Source organism: Bubalus bubalis, chromosome 15, assembly GCF_019923935.1.
Source record: "Bubalus bubalis isolate 160015118507 breed Murrah chromosome 15, NDDB_SH_1, whole genome shotgun sequence".
NCBI lineage: Eukaryota > Metazoa > Chordata > Mammalia > Artiodactyla > Bovidae > Bubalus > Bubalus bubalis.
The window spans coordinates 77,621,604-77,642,297 of NC_059171.1; the positions used below are offsets into that span (position 1 = coordinate 77,621,604).

Genomic DNA, 20,694 nt, shown 5'->3' on the forward strand with positions numbered 1-20,694 from the left:
TACTTCTCATCTGTACTCCATTCCTTCAGCTGTAAAACATGTAATAAAGGAGGCTTCCTCCTGAGTTTATTTTGCAGATGAACTGACTTAATGGCTGCAAAAACACTTTGAATGGAGCTGTGCTCCTAGAAGGTATCCTATAAGTATTAATTATCATTCTTTGATTTATCTGAAGGTGAAGCATTCAGGTGAGCTGTGCAGAGCATCTTCTGTTCATCATCACATATATTTCTCATAGCCTTGCTAGAAGACAAAAGCATCACTGAGATTTCACAGATCAGGGACATGATCTGTTCAGAGGCATACAGCCAGGAAACAGTGGAGCCAGGAATGGAAGATTCCATGGACTGTCTGGTTTGAAGCCCAATGAGAATAACAACCCAGGGCCATGCTGCTGTGCCCAAGACTCCCACAGACCCGGAGCCTTCTTCTTAGTCCAAAGCACAAGCCTAGAGGGTGAAACACACCCAACCCTGGAAGTGGAGGGGAGAAAAGGATGTGGCAAAAGCCTATGAGCCAGTTCACACCCCAAGGTATTAATCCCAGCATAGCAGATGCTACTGGCTGTCCAACCCAAGAGCTGTTCATTTCCAGTCTTCTCCATTCACTCCTGTCTCTGCCTCTAAAGACCTGGGCATGCATGCTCAGCGGTGTCTGACTCTTTGTGACCCCATGGACAGGAGCCCATCAGGATCCTCTGTCCATGGAATTTTCCAAACAAGAATACTGGAGTGGGTTGCCATTCCCTTCTCCAGGGAATCTTCTCAATCCAGGGGTCAAACCCAGATCTCCAGCATTGACAGGCAGATTCTTTACCACCACACCACCTAGGAAGCCCCTAAAGCCTTGAGAAAAGAGGACAGATATTTACCTTCCCAGACTTAACCTCTAGTTTAAATAGCTGTGGCATCCTGCTTTGCTAATGAAATAAAAGAGGAAATATTCTATGAGGCTTCTGGAAAGATTTTTTTGTTTTTTTTACAAAGGGACTGACAAAGGAAGTGAATGGTTGGGGCTGAACTTCCCATCCCTTTTTCCTTGAACACAGATGTGATGTTTGGATCCTTAGTCATTGTATTATGACATGAGCCAAGAAGACCTTAGCTAAGGAAGGCAAAGAAAAGCTGTATTCAAAAAACAGAGTGAATCCCTTGTTTTAAACTATGAAGGGGGAAAAAAAGCCAAGAACACATTACCCCCAGGTAACGCTGTCATTAAACAGCAGTTGAAGTCATCACCTTGGGTCAAGTCTACTATGACTGAGAGATGACTAGTCTGGCTGACACTGCAAGGTACTCAGATCTGCACAGCACTAAGCACCCACCAAGAAGCAGGACATGTCCATGTTCAGGGGACACATCCTTGTTCCCCAAAGAACACTCAACCTCTGGATATCAATTCTCACTTGTAAAAAGAGATTTGTAAAAATCAAATGTCAGAAGAGATTCGTCTCAATTTGGAGGTTTTGGCTTTCTGCAGTGAGGAGCTAAACTGAACAGCAGTGTGGCATGATAAAGGCAGAGCACACAAGTGAGGTTTCCAGAAAATCAGTTAAAGATGGCTTCAGAATTGACAAGACTCTCTCTTGCTTCTCGAGCTCCTATTATGATATGCAAATGAAATGTTAACAAACGCCCTATTTTGATACACATACCCCATTTAACCCTCAAGTGAACCCTATGAAATGAGTCGTGGTGGTTTAGTCACTAAGTCGTGTCCCAACTCTTACGACCCCACAGACTATAGCCTTCCAGGCTCCTCTGTCCATGGGATTCTCCAGGCAAGAATACTGGAGTGGGCTGCCATTTCCTTCTCCATATGAAATGAGTAGGGTTAGTTAACAAAAGATAAAGTTCTGACCCCAAGAGTCTATGTCACAGCCAACTGAGACAGTATTGGGACCAAAGTCCAGGCTAGATTCCTCTATAAGTCATGGTTACAAGGGCACTGCTCCCTGATTCTTCTCAAATCCAGCACATGCTCAAGAATGGTGATGTTCTCGCTGTCACATTCAACCACCAGGGCGCTCATAACCACCCACCTAGAGCAGCATGACTCATGTGGCCATCACCCTGCTCCGATGACACACACCCTACAGAGCTCTTGGTCCTCTTTCAGAAACCTGAGTCACCTTGATGACCAGCTGAGCTCATTTTCAGAGGCTGCCCTGATGGGCACAAATAATAATAATAATAGTAATAATTAAATATATCTATCTGATGTAAAGACTTCCAGAAACCAAGAAAATAAATGCATAAATATGTATGTAATACTTCAATTATCTTCTCCTTTCCACTGATTTCTACTTTCTCATGCATCAAAGGCCATTTGGGGACAGCACATTTGTTCTATTGCTTTTTGCAATTATTCTTGGTTCTGCTGTTCTGCAGAAGGCTCTCCTATTTGGTAGAGGAAGTCACATTCAAGTTCTTTCAAGGATTCAAGAGGGTGAGGACTAAGCCCCAGTGTTTTTCTGTAAGTTTCCCAGGTGGCTTAGTGGTAAAGAATCCACCTACCAATGCAGGAGATGCAGAAGACTCAGGTTTGATCCCTGGGTTGGGAAGATCCCCTGGAGGAGGAAATGGCAACTCATTCTGGTATCCTAGCTTGCCCTCACTTGGAGGACAGAGGAGCCTGGTGGACGACACCCCATGGGGTTGTGAAGTATCAGACATAACTGAGCACGCACATACACGCATTCTGTTTTAAACTAAGTCATCTCCAAAGGAGGTGGTTTTACTGTTCAGCATGCATTTGCAATGAGAGATAAGGAATAATTGCAGAGCAGTGGGTTTTAAAACCTTCTCCTGAGAGCCTGTGGGTCCTGGAAGGCTGCCCCAGACACAGGAGGGGTGGGCAGTGGAAAACCGAGGGCCATTGAGTCAATCCAAGTAGCTCCTCTCCCATTGTCTCTGTATGAATTTTTTTACTTAACTTCTTTGAAAAACAAGGAGTTGGCACCTTTTCATGAGTAAGTTGGCACCCTTCCCTAGAAAATGCTAAGGAGCTATCCATCTAGCAAGGACCAGCATGCGATGTAAAGAAGCAAGGTGGTCAAGAGGCAGAAGGAGGAGGAGGAGGAGTCAGAGCACATCTGGACACAGGCCCAGGTTAGGCAAAGCCACTGCCTGGTCCAGCCTGCCTGAGAATTTCACCTACAGCCTCTCCAAGGGTTCTGAGTCACTGGGATCCAAAGTTTGCTCTAGGACTTCCCTGGTGGCCCAGTGGTTAAGAATCTGCATGTCAATGCAGGGGACATGGGCTCCATCCCTGCTCCAGGAAGATCCCACATGCCGTGGGGCCACTAAACCCATGCACCACAACTACCGAGCCCACGCTCTAGAGCTGGTGCTCTGCAGTAACAGAAGCCACCGCAATGAGAAGCCTGAGCACCGCAGTGAAGAGTAGCCCCCACTCACCCCACCTAGAGAAAGGCTGCGGGCAGTAACGAAGACCCGGTGTGGCCAAAATTAAAAGCAATCGATCAATTAATAAATCAACATACAACAATCAATCAAAAGATAAAGTTTGTTCTATATACTCACCCAAAAATTAACTCCTGGTAGACTATTTACATCACATTGTTAAATGAGAGAGTAAGAAGTCACAAGAAACTATTTGTGGAAATTATCCACAAGCACCTAGTTGTGTGTCAGAAAACAGCTGAAGATCTTCAAGTCCTAGGAGTAGGATCTGCTCCTGAACTTTTGGTCAAAAAGCACCGATTTAGTACGTCCTTCATCAGGTTGGAAGAAGAAGAAACAGAAAAGAGGGCATTGCTACCTTCAAATTCCTGAAAATCTAAGAGGGTGAAAAGGCCAACTATCAAATAATCAGAAATCAAGAGAGAACCCACGCAGTGCAGGGGATCAGAGAGGAGACACAGGCCCAGCCAATTAGAGAAGGAGAGACAGCTGAACCCGAGAATTCAGAGAGGATGAGAGAGGATTATAACGGAAAATGCGATGTCAGGCTTCTCAGATAGAGCGAAGATCTGTTATCACAACTTACGAAACCAAAATGAAGTGAGAAAAGCACAGAATCCCAGATCCACCACCTCCTGGAGGCACAGCCCCTGCCTGAGCTCCTCCGTGTAAACTGGGGCAGAGGACACAACGGTGTGCTTCACCCTGCCTGGTTCCCGGAGCATTGCGGGCCCTGAAGCTCTAGGGTCCTTTAACAGAGCAGGAGTTTGGGAAGAGGCTTGGGAGAAAAAGGAAGCAGCCTGTCTGGGCACCTCTGGAGCTAATAAAGAGAAGGAGACAAAGGATGGTAATCTGAGATGTGGCAGAATGGAGGGACATTTCTGGAGAAGGGCCCTTGCGTCTGCAATTAATTCGAAGTACAAGGGTCCCATGGAAAGGGAACCATCTTACATTTTAAGATGGAAAGAAAAGCCCACTGGTCAAGAGGCTCTGAGGGGAGATCATAGCAACAACAAGAGCAATAAGCCACAGGTATTGGACAGTGAGGGGTTTCGCAGGTGGCTCAGTGGTAAAGAATCCGCCTGCCAATGCAAGAGATGCGGATTCAATCCCTGATCCAGAAAGATCCCCTGGAGAAGAACATGGCAACCCACTCCAGTATTCTTGCCTGGGAAATCCCATGGACAGAGGAGCCTGGCAGGCTACAGTCCATGGACTCGCAAAGAGTCGGACACAGCTTTGTGACTAAACAACAACGTTGGGCAATGGAAAATAGAAATTTTGATGGGAAATCCTGAAACTGTCTGACCTCATTTAATCTTCCCTAAAATTAAGAGCATGAGTACTTACCAGGCTTCCCTTGTGGCTCAGCTGGTAAAGAATCCACCTGCAATGCAGGAGACCTGGGTTCAATCCCTGGGTTGAGAAGATCCCCTGGAGAAGGGAAAGGCTACCCACTCCAGTATTCTGGCCTGGAGAATCCCCTGGACTGTATAGTCCATGGGGTTGCAAAGAGTTGGACACGACTGAGCGACTTTCACTTTCGCTTTCAAGTACTTACGACTTACTTTCGCAGACGAGGAGAAAGAGATTCAAGGAGCTGACATAGCTGGACTCGCTCATTCCTTCATCAGGTATTATTTGACTTTGAAAACCATGTGCCAAGCCTCACCAGACAGTGACAGTGATACACTGAAGCGAACGCCATCCTTAATGTCAGGAATCGGCAGGGCAGCAGGGACAGCGAGGTGCTGAAACATCAGCAGCACGCAAAGGGGTTCACGAAGCTCAGGAGGCCTCCTCTTTCCTCCTGAGCAGGACACCTCCTTGGTCTGCTGGGTTTAGTCCCCAGGGTGAAAGTGAAAGTGTGAGTCACTCAGTTGTGTCCAAGTCTTTGTGACCCCATGGACTGTAGCCCACCAGGCTCCTCTGTCCATAGGATTCTCCAGGCAAGAATACTGGAGCAGGTTGCCATATCCTTCTCCAGGGAATCTTCCTGCTTAGGTATCAAACCTGGGTCTCCTCCACTGCAGGCAGATTCTTTACCGCCTGAGCCACTGGCTCATCAAGTAGCCCCACTCTCAGATCCAAACTTCCAGAGAAGGACTTCTCAGCAGCCACCCCCCACAGGACACACAGTGCACCCCAGGGCAAGGCTCCCACTTGCACGTCTGAGCCCTCTGGCCTCAGGGATACCCCTGTCCAGGGTCTTCTAAACACTTGAAGAGTTCGCCTTAGAATTCAGGCTGTGGTGCCCTGAGAAAGGAGGGAAGGGAGACGGGAGGTTTGCTGAAACTACACTGCAATTCTGAGATGGAAAAACACAGAATGGAAGCCTTTCAGGACCGTCTGCCTTCACCCCAACAGAAACCCTTGGGGCTGGATGCAGTGGGCCTGCTGCCCAGAACGCTAGAAAAACAAGTTCTCATGGAAAATGCCTCCAAACACTTTGGACCACTGCATCAGGTGCCTAGGCAGCATCACACCCACTTTGAGGGCCCTGGATACAGCAGTTAAAATAGCAGAAACTGTCTTTCTTTTGTACCTGGCACTCGGAACGTACCCAGCCATAGTGCCACACTTCAGTTACTGCAGAAAAACACATTCTGAAGTTGGGGAAAACTATTATTGGCTGGACTCATTGTTTAAAGAACAATTAATAAGGGAACAGCAACAAGCTGGAATCACAGGCTTCAGGGCAATTTTGCAATTAAGAAAATTAGAGGCTGCCGTTCCAGAAAGCAGACCGTCAAGTTGAATGCAGAGACGTATGCATGAGCCGAGCATCCAAGCAAACATCAGGGCACCAGGGGAGTCCTTAAGTGGGGAAAGGAGGGGAGGAACATTGATGGAAGTTGCGTATATCAGGTGTTTTACACCCAAATTTCACTCACTGTTTAGCTGCTCAGTCATGTCCAACTCTTTGCTGCCCCATGGATGGTAGCCTGCCAGGCTCCTCTGTGCTTGGAATTTTCCAGGCAAGAATACTGAAGTGGGTTGCCATTTTCCTCTTCAGAGGATCTTCCCAACTCGGGGATCAAACCCACATCTCCTGTGCCTCCCACATTGGCACGAGGATTCTTGATGACTAGCACCACCTGGGAAGCCAAATGCCGTCTGTCAATTACCCTTGGTGATCCTTTACTAGTAAGTGGCTAGGGAGCACCAGCTCTGTGCCTGGCCCCACACTAAGGTCTTTCCAACACATCCTCTCATGTGATCTTTGCTTTTCTGTGAGGGGTTAGTCAGATCCCCAGTTTATAGATGCAGTCATCGAGGTTACACAAGGTCAAGGACTTTGCCTTCAGATTACATGATAAGAGGTGGGGTTCCCAGAGGAACTCAAGGCTGTCCCATCCCAGATTCCTTGTCCTTTTCACTCTGAGACCCCGTTCCTCCTCTCTGTTGAGCTGCATCTCTGAACTCCTTTTCCATGCTCATGAGTCCGTTCGAACCACCAACAAATGCAGTCTCCACCCTTCAAGTCCCATCTGGATGTCGTCACTCAAGTTCTGCCAATGGAAGGGAGCTCAGCTCTGCCAACAGCCAAAGCCTCTGACCTCTCTCCCAAGTCTGGCGGTGCACCTAGCCTCCTGCTCAGTCCTGTTCACTTGGCAGGGAGGAAGTAAAGCTCCTCCAAGTCAATAAGAAGATATGGACTGTCCCCGCTCTTAACACCTCTTTTCTAGCACAGAAACTATGACAGGTCAAAGTCAGTAAGAGAGCTGTGCTGTGACCCAGTTAAAGAGAGCAGGACAGAATCTGGGTCAGGAGTGAAACTGGGTCAGTGTTAGGCTGAGATGAGGTACACCTGCGGATGACTGGAAAGGCCCATGAATAAGCACGAGGAGGAACTAAGATCTCACAAAGGGCAGCATGATCAGGTGGGCAGGTGAGTCTAGAGTGTGCAAGATTCACAGCTTGGAGGGAGCCGCCAGAATGCCCACCAGGCTTCAGGTGGAAGACCTGGTGTCCGGTACTAGAAGTTGTTCATGTAAGGTTTGCTTGAAAAATAATGGGAAATAATGGCTGAACAACTGAATCAAAAACCTAAAAGAAGAAAGAAATTTTCCCTTGGGGGATGAGAGGTAATGGCAAATTAATATATCTAGAGGACTTCCCTGGTGGTCCAGTGGTTAAGGCTTTGCCTTCCAATGCAGGGGAAGCAGATTCAATCTCTGGTCGGGGAGCTAAGATACCACATGCCTCTTGGCCAGAAAAACAAAAACCATAAAACAGAAGCAATATTGCAACAAATTCTATAAAAACTTTTTAAAAACTGAAAAAAATTAACATATCTATGCCAATGCAACTAGACTGGGTTAAGAAACTTTTCTGTTTTTAAAGCTACTGTGCTAAGCCACTTCAGTCATGTCCGACCCTCTGCAACTCCATGGACTGTAGCCCATTAGGCTCCATGGGATTCTCCAGGTAAGAATACCGGAGTGGGCTGCCATACTCTCCTCCAGGGGATCTTCCCAACCCAGGGACTGAACCCATGTCTCTTGTGTCTCCTGCATTGGCAGGCAGGTTCTTTACCACTAGTGCTGCCTGGGAAATCCCTTTAAAGCTACTAGTTAACAAGAATGCAGGGCTGGGACGTTGTGTTTAAGTTTAGTTTGAGAGATGAGATGTCATTTTTGCATCAATCCCTGTTGATAAGTTCCTTTTTCTTTCTTAATAAGTATGGTTGGCAAATTTATATAAGCCTTGCTCTGATGATTCAGGATCAGGCAATTGTGTCATGGATGAAACACTGCCAATTATCACATGGAAATACGTATTAAGGAGGCGTGACAAAGTGTGAAGAACGGAAGACAATCCCAGAAATAAAGACAGTGAAAAAGGATTCTTCCTGGTGGTTTTCCAAAAATCTATCTACTCAATCAAAAGGCAAACTCCAAATAAGTCCTCGGTCACTAAAGTTCTACATAATTCTTGCCTTCCCTGAATACTGGCTGAAGATTCTGTCTGGCTTATTCTATAAACCTGCGGAAGAACTTGGAAAACACAGTCTGATTCACCACCTGCTACCTTATATTAGTGGTGAATCAATTTAACCTTGATGTTCACCTAAGGGTGAACAGAACTAGAATCTTTAAAATTGTTAAACACATTTAAAGTATCCTGAGGCATTACAGCTGAAATATTTTATCTGAATTTATTCATCCCTCCAGATCTGTGCTACTCAATATCATAGCACCAGATACCCGTGGTTACTTTAAATAAATTAAATACAAGTAAGACCTCATTTCCTTATTGGTTGTACTAGCCACAGTTCAAGTGCTCAGTAGATGCCTGTGGTCAATGGATACCACATTGGATGTTGCATACAGACATTTTCATCATCACACAAAGTTCAACTGGACAGAAATGCCTTAGACCTAACTGGTAGTGTTTCTGAAATGCAAGGGGGAGAGAACCAAGGTGAATGACATTATGAGAAAGCAGGCAACTCCAGTATGTGACAATTTTTGTAATACAACTGGCCTCTCCTCTCAATGAATGAATGAAGAGAAATTTGAAGGACTCTGATAGATTACATCATATAGTTATTCAAAGTTCAGAATCTAACTACATAATACAACTTGCTAGTATCAGCAAGACACGTTACTGTCTCTGATTGAGGCTAAATTCTTTAACTGGTATGTGTGCATGTATTTTTTTCCTTTTTTCAACAGCCAGGCTGGAAATTTAAGGAAGAAATTATACCAATCCCCTACAATATCTTTCAGAAGATAGAAACAGATGGAATGTTTCCTGATTTATTCGTGAAGCCCACATTACTCTAAAAGCAAAACCAGACAAAGACATTACAAGAAAACTACAGATCAATAATTTTCACAAATATAGAAACAAAGACCTTCAACAGAATATTAACAAATTAAATTCAACAATACATAAAAAGAATTATACACCACAACCAACTGGGATTTATGCCAGGTGTGCAAGGCTAGTTCTATATTTTTTTTAAATCAATTCATGTGATTCGTCCTATCCCCAAGATAACAAAGAAAAACCATATGAATATAACTTTACACATAGAAAAAGCACTTAACAAAATTCAATACCCATTCATTACAAAAACTCAGTACACTTAGGAGAACTTTCTCAACTTGATTTTAAAATATCTATAGAAAACACATATCAGATAAAAGAATGGTATCCAAAATATACAAAGGGCTCCTAAAACTCAATAAGAAGAACACAAACAACCCAATTACAGAATGGGCCAAAGATCCTAACAGGTATCTCACCAAAGGAAATATCAGTTCAGTTCAGCCACTCAGTCATGTCTGACTCTTTGTGACCCCATGAAACGCAGCACACCAGGCCTCCCTGTCCATCACCAACTCCCGGAGTCCACACAAATCCATGTGCATCAAGTCGATGATGCCATCCAACCATCTCCTCCTGCCCTCAATATTTCCCAGCATCAGGGTCTTTTCAAATGAGTCAGTTATTTGCATCACGTGGCCAAAGTATTGGAGTTTCAGCTTCAACATCAGTCCTTCCAATGAACACCCAGGACTGATCTTCTTTAGGATGGACTAGTTGGACCTCCTTGCAGTCCAAGGGACTCTCAAGAGTTTTCTCCAACACCACAGTTCAAAAGCATCAATTCTTCAGCCCTCAGCTTTCTTTATAGTCCAACTTTCACATTCATACATGACCACTGGAAAAACCATAGCCTTGACTAGATGGACCTTTGTTGACAAAGCAATGTGTCTGCTTTTTAATATGCTGTCTAGGTTGGTCATAACTTTCCTTCCAAGGAGTAAGCATCTTTTAATTTCATGGCTGCGATCACCATCTGCAGTGATTTTGGAGCCCAGAAAAATAACACCAGCCACTGTTTCCCCATCTATCTGCCATGAAGTGATGGGACCGGATGCCATGATCTTTGTTTTCTGAATGTTGAGCTTTAAGCCAACTTTTTCACTCTCCTCTTTCACTTTCATCAAGAGGCTCTTAGTTCTTCTTCACTTTCTGCCATAAGGGTGTTGTCATCTGCATATCTGAGGTTATTGATATTTCTCCCAGCAATCTTGATTCCAGCTTGTGCTTCTTCCAGCCCAGCATTTCTCATGATGTACTCTGCATATAAGTTAAATAAGCAGGGTGACAATATACAGCCTTGATGTACTCCTTTTCCTATTTGGAACCAGTCTGTTGTTCCATGTCCAGTTCTAACTGTTGCTTCCTGACCTGCATACAGGTTTCTCAAGAGGCAGGTCAGGTGGTCTGGTATGCCCATCTCTTTCAGAATTTTCCACAGTTTATTGTGATCCACACAGTCAAAGGCTTTGGCATAGTCAATAAAGCAGGAATAGATGTTTTTCTGGAACTCTCTTGCTTTTTTGATGATCCATCGGATGTTGGCAATTTGATCTCTTGTTCTTTTCTAAAACCAGCTTGAACATCTGGAAGTTCACGGTTCACGTATTGCTGAAGCCTGGCTTGGAGAATTTTGAGCATCACTTTACTAGCGTGTGCTGCTGCTGCCGCTAAGTCGCTTCAGTCGTGTCCAACTCTGTGTGACCCCATAGACGGCAGCCCACCAGGCTCCCCCGTCCCTGGGATTCTCCAGGCAAGAACATGGAGTGGGTTGCCATTTCGTGTGAGATGAGCGCAATTGTGCAGTAGCTTGAGCATTCTTTGGCATTGCTTTCTTTGGGCTTGGATTGAAAACTGACCTTTTCCAGTCCTGTGGCCACTGCTGGATTTTCCATATTTTCTGGCATATTGAGTGCAGCACTTTCACAGCATCATATTTCAGGATTTGAAAGAGCTCCACTGGAATTCCATCATACAGATGGTAAATAAGCGTATGAAACCATATCATATACAAGTTAAAGCAACTGTAATTTACCGCTATACCCGTCACACCAGATAACACTGACAGCATCCAATGCTTGTGAGAAGGTGAAGCAACAGGCGCTCTGATTCACTGCAGTGGAGATGCAAAACGGTACAGCCAAAAGCAACTACAAGCGCCTTCCTTGAACAATTGGGGAATAATGAGTATGACGGATACACTGAAAGGTATTATGGTAATTTTCTTCAGGGTGATGATGTCATTCAAGTTGCACTGGAGAATATCTTTTCTTAAGATTTATTGTGGTGTGTTGTCTTGAAATGTGCAGCTTTTCAAAGGATCTAGAAAAATGTGCATATATTCATATGCAGATAAAACTGACGTGCTAGTATGTTAATAACTGCCAAATCTAGGTATATGAAATGCAAGCATCATGCCTTTCTTCCATTTTTCTGGATGACTGAAAAGGTGCATAACAAAATTTTTGTGACACAGCAGCCCAGTGGAACTTACAGAAGTTGACATGTGTCAAAACTCTACGGAAATTTGTATTTGAAAGCCCTGTTTGCTTTTTTTAACCTAGTAATGGAAGATTTCCATTCTTCTAACAGTTTTATTTACATGTGTCAAGGAGATCAAGTGAGAGAAATAACTTTATTGTACTCTGTGATTCAACAGCTTTCAACTTTTCACGGCTCATCATCCAAGGGCAGAAGAAAGCCTGCACGTTTTCCTAACATGAAATCCTCAACAAAGTTCTCCCAGTCCCAAAAGAATAAATTTCATTGTGATACTGCTTCAGTGGCCTCCTTTATTTCTCCTCTTCTTTCCTCTCTTCCTCTTCCCGTGTGTTGAAATGCACACACCTATTTCAGGTTGCCCGTTAAACACCACACACCCCATTTCTCTGGCAGAGATCCCAACTCGCATTTGATTCAGCCAGCTCTCACAAGAAAGCCTCCTCATCAACTCCAAAACTTAAGATTAATATGTATATGAAAATATTTTAATTGACAATTAGAGTTGCTCCCCTGTGTCAGGACGAGCCAAGGAAAACTAAAAGGAATCAAGTTCCTAGAATCAAGAAACTCCATGATAAATGGAACCTAGCATGATTAGACGTGGGAAAGGGAAGACAAGGCCATACGTACAGAGCAACTAGTAAGCAGGCACTTCTCTGAACAGATCCAAGTAGCTTAGGTGGCAGCTAATTTAGTGTAAAATTTAGGTGCTAATGGGATACCCTGAGAATGAAAGGTGCATCCTTATGGCACAGAAGGTCCTGCACACCTTAGGGACTGGGTGCAGGGAGGCAAGAAGGAAGAGAAGTGTCAAAGAAAGAAGAAAACGCGGAGCTCACCCACTACAAATGAACGATGGACTCATCCTGATACCAAGAGATGGATACAAAGCCCTCTGCCCTAGAACTTCAAATATCAGAGATTCCTCAATTAATCATGTAACTTCGTATGTCTTGAACATGGGTCAGAGCAGGAAAAAAAACAGGGATTAGAATGGGCAGATGTAATCTCTCTGAATCTTTTTATTTTTCTGGCCATGCCACAGGGCACACAGGATCTCAGTTCCCTGAACAGGAATTAACCCCTTCCCCCACAGAGGAAGCCCAGAGCCCTAACTGCTGAACCACCAGGGAAGTTCCCTCTCTGAGTATCCTGCTGCTGCTGCTGCTGCTGCTGCTAAGTCACTTCAGTTGTGTCCAACTCTGTGCGACCCCATAGATGGCAGCCCACCAGGCTCCCCCATCCCTGGGATTCTCCAGGCAAGAACACTGGAGTGGGTTGCCATTTCCTTCTCCAATGCATGAAAGTGAAAAGTGAAAGTGAAGTCGCTCAGTTGTGTCCAACTCCTAGCGACCCCATGGACTGCAGCCCACCAGGCTCCTCCGTCCATAGGCTTTTCCAGGCAAGAGTACTGGAGTGGGGTGCCATTGCCTTCTCCCTGAGTATGCTAATGCTACCTAATTTCACTGTGGGAAGAAGGGATGTGAATTTTATACACTGGTTTTTTAACAAGCTTGGGTGGCAGTCTCTAACCTAGAGCTTCAAGCATGCTCTAGAAGTAGCAACATTCACTGGGAAAATATAACAGCTGCAATGCAAATGACAAAAGCCCTGACATGTATTCATTGACACTTTGAGTTATTAATTCAACCTCTAGGATGTGGTGGGGTACACAGGACAGGCTATAGTCCCAGATGTCAGCAAAAGCAAACATGTCCCCTTCCACATGGAGCATGCAGGCTAATGAAATAACCGAAGAAATAAATAAAACATAAGGACAAGTGCTATGAGTAATATAATATCTGGGCTGAAATCTGAAAGACATACATGGGAAGAGACCAGCATATCTCAGGAAGAGGCTGGTGTATCCCCCTACAACAAAATTCATGCAGCTTTCATGGGGTGCTTTCTAAACATTCCATCACAAGCAGATAACAAAGATCATATACGCACACACGCATGCATATCATAATCTATATACATTTTATATGATTTTGTTCATTAATATTTCAAGTCTCAGTATATCTAGAGGTTAGAGCTCACTGGGCATGTGGGGAAACAGACATCTCTATTTCCAAGGGTCTTCTTGATAATGGATTTTCAAATTTCTGGTATTATTTCATTATATCAACTATTTTTTAAGTTGTAGCGTGACCAGAAAATAAGCAATTTGACTTTCATTCAAGTTGTAATTATCAAGCATTGTCTTAAACCTGTAGTTTTCTTGTAGGGATGTTTTAAAGTCATTCATGCATTCTTTTGAGGGCAGTTTAATTAAAAGTAAATATGATATTAACCCACAAATGTACCTATCTGGGTCCTATAAATGCCAGATTGTCACAATAAATGAATTTGAAAGGACAAGTAAGGACACCGCTTCAACCTGCCTTGTTAGGAGGCTCCTTTTCTCTCTGGACACCTGTCATCCTGCAGGTGACCTGTGTATGGGTGAAGCCACTGAAACCAGGCAGAACAGTCACCATTCAGAAGCCCAGTTTATTACTCTATACTTACAAGAGCCATATAAGTAAAATGCTGTGCATTTTCTCTCTGGAGAGAAAGAGAGCTGAGGTCCAGAGAAGGAGGAAATGGGGTTGTTTAACCTTCAAAGAAGGTCTATCCTTTCCAGGGAAGGATGTGCACAAACGGAGTGACACTGAGAACAGGGTCGTTCACAGGGAAAGTGCCCACCTTGTTAGGGTTTCATTTTGTTTGCCTAGTGAGGAGAAGCAGAGAAGGCACTGGCACCCCACTCCAGTATTCTTGCCTGGAGAATCCCATGGGCTGAGGGGCCTGGTAGGCTGCAGTCCATGGGGTTGCTGAGGGTTGGACATGACTGAGTGACTTCCCTTTCACTTTTCACTTTCATGCATTGGAGAAGGAAATGGCAACCCACTCCAGTGTTCTTGCCTGGAGAATCCCAGGGAAGGGGGAGCCTGGTGGGCTGCCATCTATGGGGTCGCACAGAGTAGGACATGACTAAAGTGACTTAGCAGTAGCAGCAGTGAAGAGGAGACGTGGATCTCCCCCCAGAGGTGAGGGAAAATGGTGGCTAACTCCAGGAAGGTGGTGATTTGGAAGATTTTGAATGTTTCAAGTTCCAGTAGGAAGGCAGAGCAGATTAAGAAGGTTTTGAAGAATTCCCTAGGCAATGTTAAGAACCAAGCTTAGTTTTAGAGATGATGGTTTAAACTGAGGGTGTCTTTCAGAACCCTGGACAGCTCTAGAGCAGCCTGAGAGAGCTGTGCACATTCAAGCCTGGATGTTACCGGGTGTAGGTGTCCGGGTTTGTCTCTGCTGACTGCTTTGTTAAAGCCACTATACTAACTCCTGTCACCTTGCACCTTCCTTAAAGACAAAGGGGTGGAGCACATTTTATCCAGAGGTCATTCAATCCTGTGAGTCCCTTGAAGAGCACGTTCTTATCAGGAACCCTAGTCAGAAGCACAGCTGTTAATATGAATTATTATATTTTGGAAAAATCAGAATAAGCTGAAAGTAATTAAATTCTTCTCTGCTTGAAATGATTTCACCTTTTGTTCCACATAAGACTGTGATCATGTGATCAGCTTTTCTCATGACTAATTACAGCTTTGTATTAATCATGAGAGACAGAAGCCTCTAGTCAACGAATCTGAAACTAAGTGTTAAGAATCAAAAGTACTGACCTTATTTATATCCAACCTGACTTAGCCTATAGCCACATTCTCATTGCCACAGAAAAATCCATAAAAAGTTATAAACTCTTTTCATGTCATTCTTTGCTCAAAAGTCCTTTAAGGATCCATGATGCCCACAGCATAAGGCATACCATCCTTGGTGTGCCTTACATGACCCTCTAGGATAAAGTCTCCAAAAATTCTCCAGACTCTTGCCTGGCTCCTTTCCACCACAGATCCCATATTCCACATGGAAATGAATACCTTGGGGAGTCCTAAACTCTTATAACCATTTTCTTTCTAACTGCTAAAAGACAGTCATTCTTGAAATGGGAATAAAAAGATGAAAATGTCATTGCTCTAGACTTACCCGGTGGCTCAGAGGTAAAGAATCCACCAGCCAATCCAGGGGACACAGTTTCGATCCCTGGAAGATTCCACAAGCTGTGGAGCCTGAGCTCTAGAGCCCAAGAGCTGCCAACTGCTGAGTCCGAGTCCTCCAACTACTGAAACCAGCTCACCCCAAACCCCATGCTCTGCAACAAGAGAAGTCACTGCAATGAGAAGCCTGCACACCACCAACTAGAGAGTAGCCCCCACTTGCCACAACTAGAGAGAGCCCTCATGCAGCAATGAAGACCCAGCATAGCCATAAATAACAAATAAATATTAAGAAATGTTAAAAAAAGAAAAGTCATTGCTCCAACCAGATTCAGCCTCATGTCTTTTAAAGCAGTTTCCTAAACTCCGGGTGTTGGTGATGGACAGGGAGGCCTGGCATGCTGCAATTCATGGGGTCACAAAGAGTCGGACACGACTGAGCAACTGAACTGAACTTCAGACTCTCTGGATACTGAAGGCAGCTACTTGCTGCCAACGGGAATGGTGCACTGGTAATTCACGAGCACACAACCAGGAGCTCAGTCATCATCACAGCAATTAAGAAACAATAATGAAAACAAACAGGAACAGAATTATTGTTGACCAACTGATAGTATTTTGGGTTGCTCCTTTTTTACGTACCAAAGTCAGAAAGAAAGAGAGAGATCGTGAATTTTTCTATTCAACTGTAATTTTATTGTTTTAATTCAGGCTGAGCATTGTGTAAATGTGCATAAAATTATAAACAGAATGAGCTCTCTCAAACACAAGGTAGCCCTGGGGACTGCAACACTGCAAGGAGTGCCTTGGAACAGATTTGCTATGCACATTACATAAAGATCAGTGTTTCATGTTTTATTTGACTTTATCAACTCGTCTTGAGCAAAACTTTAAATAGATTCAGTGATTCTATATGAGGATTGTGAAATCATTTTAAAGACTCAGACAGACAACAGAAAACAAATATAGCCCTGGTGCCTTCTTTCCAGTGCAGAGAGAGTTGAAAATTGCTTGTGGAATATGCTGTGGATGGCATGGTCAGGGCCATGTGTGGAGGATGGTATAGATGAACAGAGTGCGGACCGTGAAGGCAGACAGACTCCCAAGTATCATTCTCCTCATCTCATTCATTAACTGTGTGATCTTGGGCCAATTATTCCTTTTCTGAGCCTCAACTTCTCTCCTCCAAAATGAGAGCCTCTCTCACATGGCTCTAAGGGACAAATGAGCAAAGGTCAAGTGGGGAGTGCAGAGACCAGCACCTAATGGGACTCCAGCACAGCTCTTTCTGCTTCTGTAAGTTTCATGTCTATGTTGTTCCTGCTCTAAGCCATGCAAACCTGTTGACAATCTAGATAGGGCTCTGGAGATGTCATCCTGAGCATCCCTGACTTGACTGAAGTCTCCGTTCAGATGACCTGACACCAGACAGTGTCCCCGATCCCTCGATCTGACCCACTTGTCATCTTTTATTTTGCTGCTTTTACTTCCCATTAAATTTATTTATTTTTGTATTTTGACTCCCTCCACTGAATCTGAGGCTCAGAAGACTGAGCATGTGGTCCGGTTTGTTTGCCTTCTCTTCCCATGGTCTCCATCCCAGAGTAAGTGACAAGAAACATTTGTCAACAGGAAATGAATAAAATAATTTACATACTCACTTTGGGACCAGACCTGGTACCACCTTGTGCTGTTACCAAACTGTGTGATATTTGCTCTTTTTGCTTCCAGATTAACCAAAAATAAATCCAAAAATATCTTTTGAAAGCTACAACCTATGTTTCCTAAGGATAACAGGGAGCCAGAAATAACTGGACAATCCAGTTCAGTATCTGCTCTGCCGGGCTCCAAAGTTCCGGGAAGATGCTATGTTGTTTGTTGTGAGCTTGCCTTTCTCTCCAGACCCCAAGTGAAGCTGATTTCTACACCATCCATACTTCTTTCTCCTGTCCTCGTCTTTTCTCTTTCTACAGGAAAGAATCCAAAATGCTCTAACTGGGGAGTCACATCAGATCTCATGAATTTAACTACAATCTTCATGCCAATAACACTTGTATTTCTATCACCAACCCAGATCTCTCCAAACATCCACACACTCCGTGGATATCTTGTAACAAGACACCAGATTGTGGTTCTGAAAGCCTGTCTTGGTCCTTCACTTTTCTATGTTCGCAAGTAGCATCACTGTTCATCCTGTCACCCGAACTAAAACCCTAGAGTCATCCAAGATCCAACACGCTTCCGTAACACCCAAAGCCGATGCACCACCAAGATCTGTCGATGTGGAATCTGCGGTAGTTCTAGAATCTGCCTGCTCTGTCTCCACTGACCCAGCATTTTTAACCAGGAAAACAAAACACTGAAAATGCAAAATGATGATGAGGATGTGCAGCAATAGGAACTATCATCTGCTGCTGGTGGGAATGCAAGATGGAACAGTCACTTCGGAAGATTGGCAGTATTTTATGAAACAAAACACACTCTTACCATATGATTCAGCAATCCTGCTTCTCGCTACTTACCCAATGAGTTGAAACCTTAACACCCACACGAAAACCTACACACTGGTGTTTACAGCAGTTTTGTTCATAATTACCAAAACCATAATCAACCAGGATGCCCTTCAGTAGGTGAATAAGTACAGAAAGCATGGTACATCCAGACAACGGAATATTATTCAGCACTAACACAGAACTATCAAGTCATCAAAAGACATGGAGAAAGCTTAAATGTATATGAATAGGTGGAAGAAGCCAAGCTGAGAAGGCCATAGACTGTGTGATTCCAACTATATGACATTCAGGAAAAAGTTAAAACTAGAGACAGTAAACAGGTCAGTTGCCAGGAGTTAGTGAAAGAGATGGATGAACAGGCCAAAGTGGAGAATTCCTAGGGCAGTGGAACCACTCTGCATGACTGTAAAATGGTATTTTGTCATGTCACAATGAATTTGATACACATCATTACAAATGTTTCCAAATGCACAACATCAAGAGTGAGCCCTGATGTAAAACGTGGACTCGCGGTGGCAAGGATGTGTCAGTGTAGGTTTACCAGTTGTACCTGACCTACCGCTGTAGTACAGGATGGAGATGGTAGGGGAAGCTGTGTACATGTCGGGGCAGGCAATACAGGAGAACACAATTCTTCCACGAACTTAAACTGCTCTAAAAATAAAGCCCATTAAAAATAAACAAACAAGGCTTCCCTTGTGGCTAGGTGGGAAAGAATTTGCATGCCAATACTGGGGACACAGGGTCAATCCCTGATCCCACATGCTGCACAGCAACTAAGCCCATGCATCGTAACTATTGAGCCCATGCTCTAGAGCCTGGGAGTCGTAACTACTGAAGCCTGGGTGCCCAGAGTCCATGCTCCACAACAAGAGAAGCCACCACAGTGAGAAGCCCGAACACTGCAACTGGAGAGTAGGCCCCGATTGCCGCAACCAGAGAAAGCCTGCACAGCAAGGAGGACTCAGCACAGCCAAAAATAAAATATTCAATAAACAACAAACAAGCCTCCCATGTAGTTATGCAGGACTGTCATGGTCCTATCTCATCAATCCACCACTGAGTCTAGAAGTCATTTCTAAACAGAAAATCTGATCAAGGTATCCACTACCAAAAAACCCTTCCAAGGGCTTTTCAACAACTCACAAATTAAAGGGCTCTGAGCAACAGGTTAGCAAATCTCTCCCTTCCTGTGTTAGGAATCTGACCACTGGTTAAGCTTTCTAAGTCTGTTTCCCTGGAAACAGATAATGATGTGAACTCTATCGCTAAACAATATTGCTTATTGTAAAATGACTCCTGCTGGGGAGACTGAATCTGGACTGGGAGAAGTATGGGTATCGGATGGGGGTGCCTTGTTTTGGAATTCTCTGGATTTAGAGACTCCTGTGCTAAGCATGTGTTTTCAGGCGTCCTAGAAGCTCTCCTTACAGAGTTTTTACATGAGATAAACAGCTCCTGACAGGCAGGAGGCTCTTAAACCAGAGTGAAATCCCCATCATTAATGTGGGCTGTTCCTCTTTCCTCCAAGCTGTCTTGCTTGTGCTGATTTCTTTGTCACCAACCCACATTCTTCCTTCAGTCCCTCCCATCATCACATCCTCTGGGAACTCCTACCCAGACCTTGCCCCACTCGGGGTAAAGCGCTCCTTCATGTGGCTTCCACATCACCATGGACTTCCTCTCTTCTATCCTATTATCCTCATTTTTCTCCCTGTTTCTTCAGTTGAGCCCTACTTGATGGTCACGGTTGCAAGGTCTGCCACTTGACAGCTGCCAAAGCCATCTCTGTAAACCTAAGCTGATGACGTCACTCCTAATGGCAGGTGCTTTCTCATTTGTTATCCAAAAAAAAAAAAAAAAAAAAAAAAAACTTCCTTTTCTCTCTAAATGGAATTTTGGCATTATCTGGCTCAGTCACATATCACAATAATAAGCACTCTACAGACACCCTTTTCATCAGTAGGGGTCACAAGACCTAGTTCAGACCAAGCAGATGTTAGTGGAAGCCTGTTGGATGGGATTATGAGAAAGTAATTGTTTTCTAACAAAAGAGAGAGACCTGGTGACAGGAGTCTTTCACTCTTCCCCCTTCCTGCTTCCTATACATCTGAAATACGGACACCATGCCTGATGTTAGAGAAAAGACCTCACCACCATGAATCTGAAAAAGCAAGTTGCATGCTAAAGATGGCAGAGCAGGAAATTGGGCAGAACATCAAGCTGTGTCCTTGATGTCTTCCTGCAACCAATGGTAGAAGCCAGATGTCATTACATAAAACTCCATTTGGATAACTTACTGTCATTAGGGGTCTATTGTCACAGCTAAACCCAGTTTTTGCTGACACACAACTATATATAATTCATTCTCCAACA

The 20,694-nt window shown here is 44.2% G+C and overlaps 1 protein-coding gene across 2 annotated transcripts in view; it reads right to left on the minus strand.

Moving 5' to 3' along the window:
* The window catches only part of FAM135B (family with sequence similarity 135 member B), a 256,633-nt gene that overhangs the window by 216,796 nt on the left and 19,143 nt on the right, over window positions 1–20,694 (minus strand). Inside the window, exon 1 of one of the 2 annotated variants that reach the window (XM_044928866.2) lies at window positions 3,546–4,569. The exons of the other annotated variant lie outside the window; for it this stretch is intronic. The gene's annotated coding sequence lies outside the window, so the exon portion shown is untranslated. Of the gene's footprint in view, window positions 1–3,545; window positions 4,570–20,694 lie in introns of those variants that run through there. 2 annotated transcript variants of the gene reach the window in all.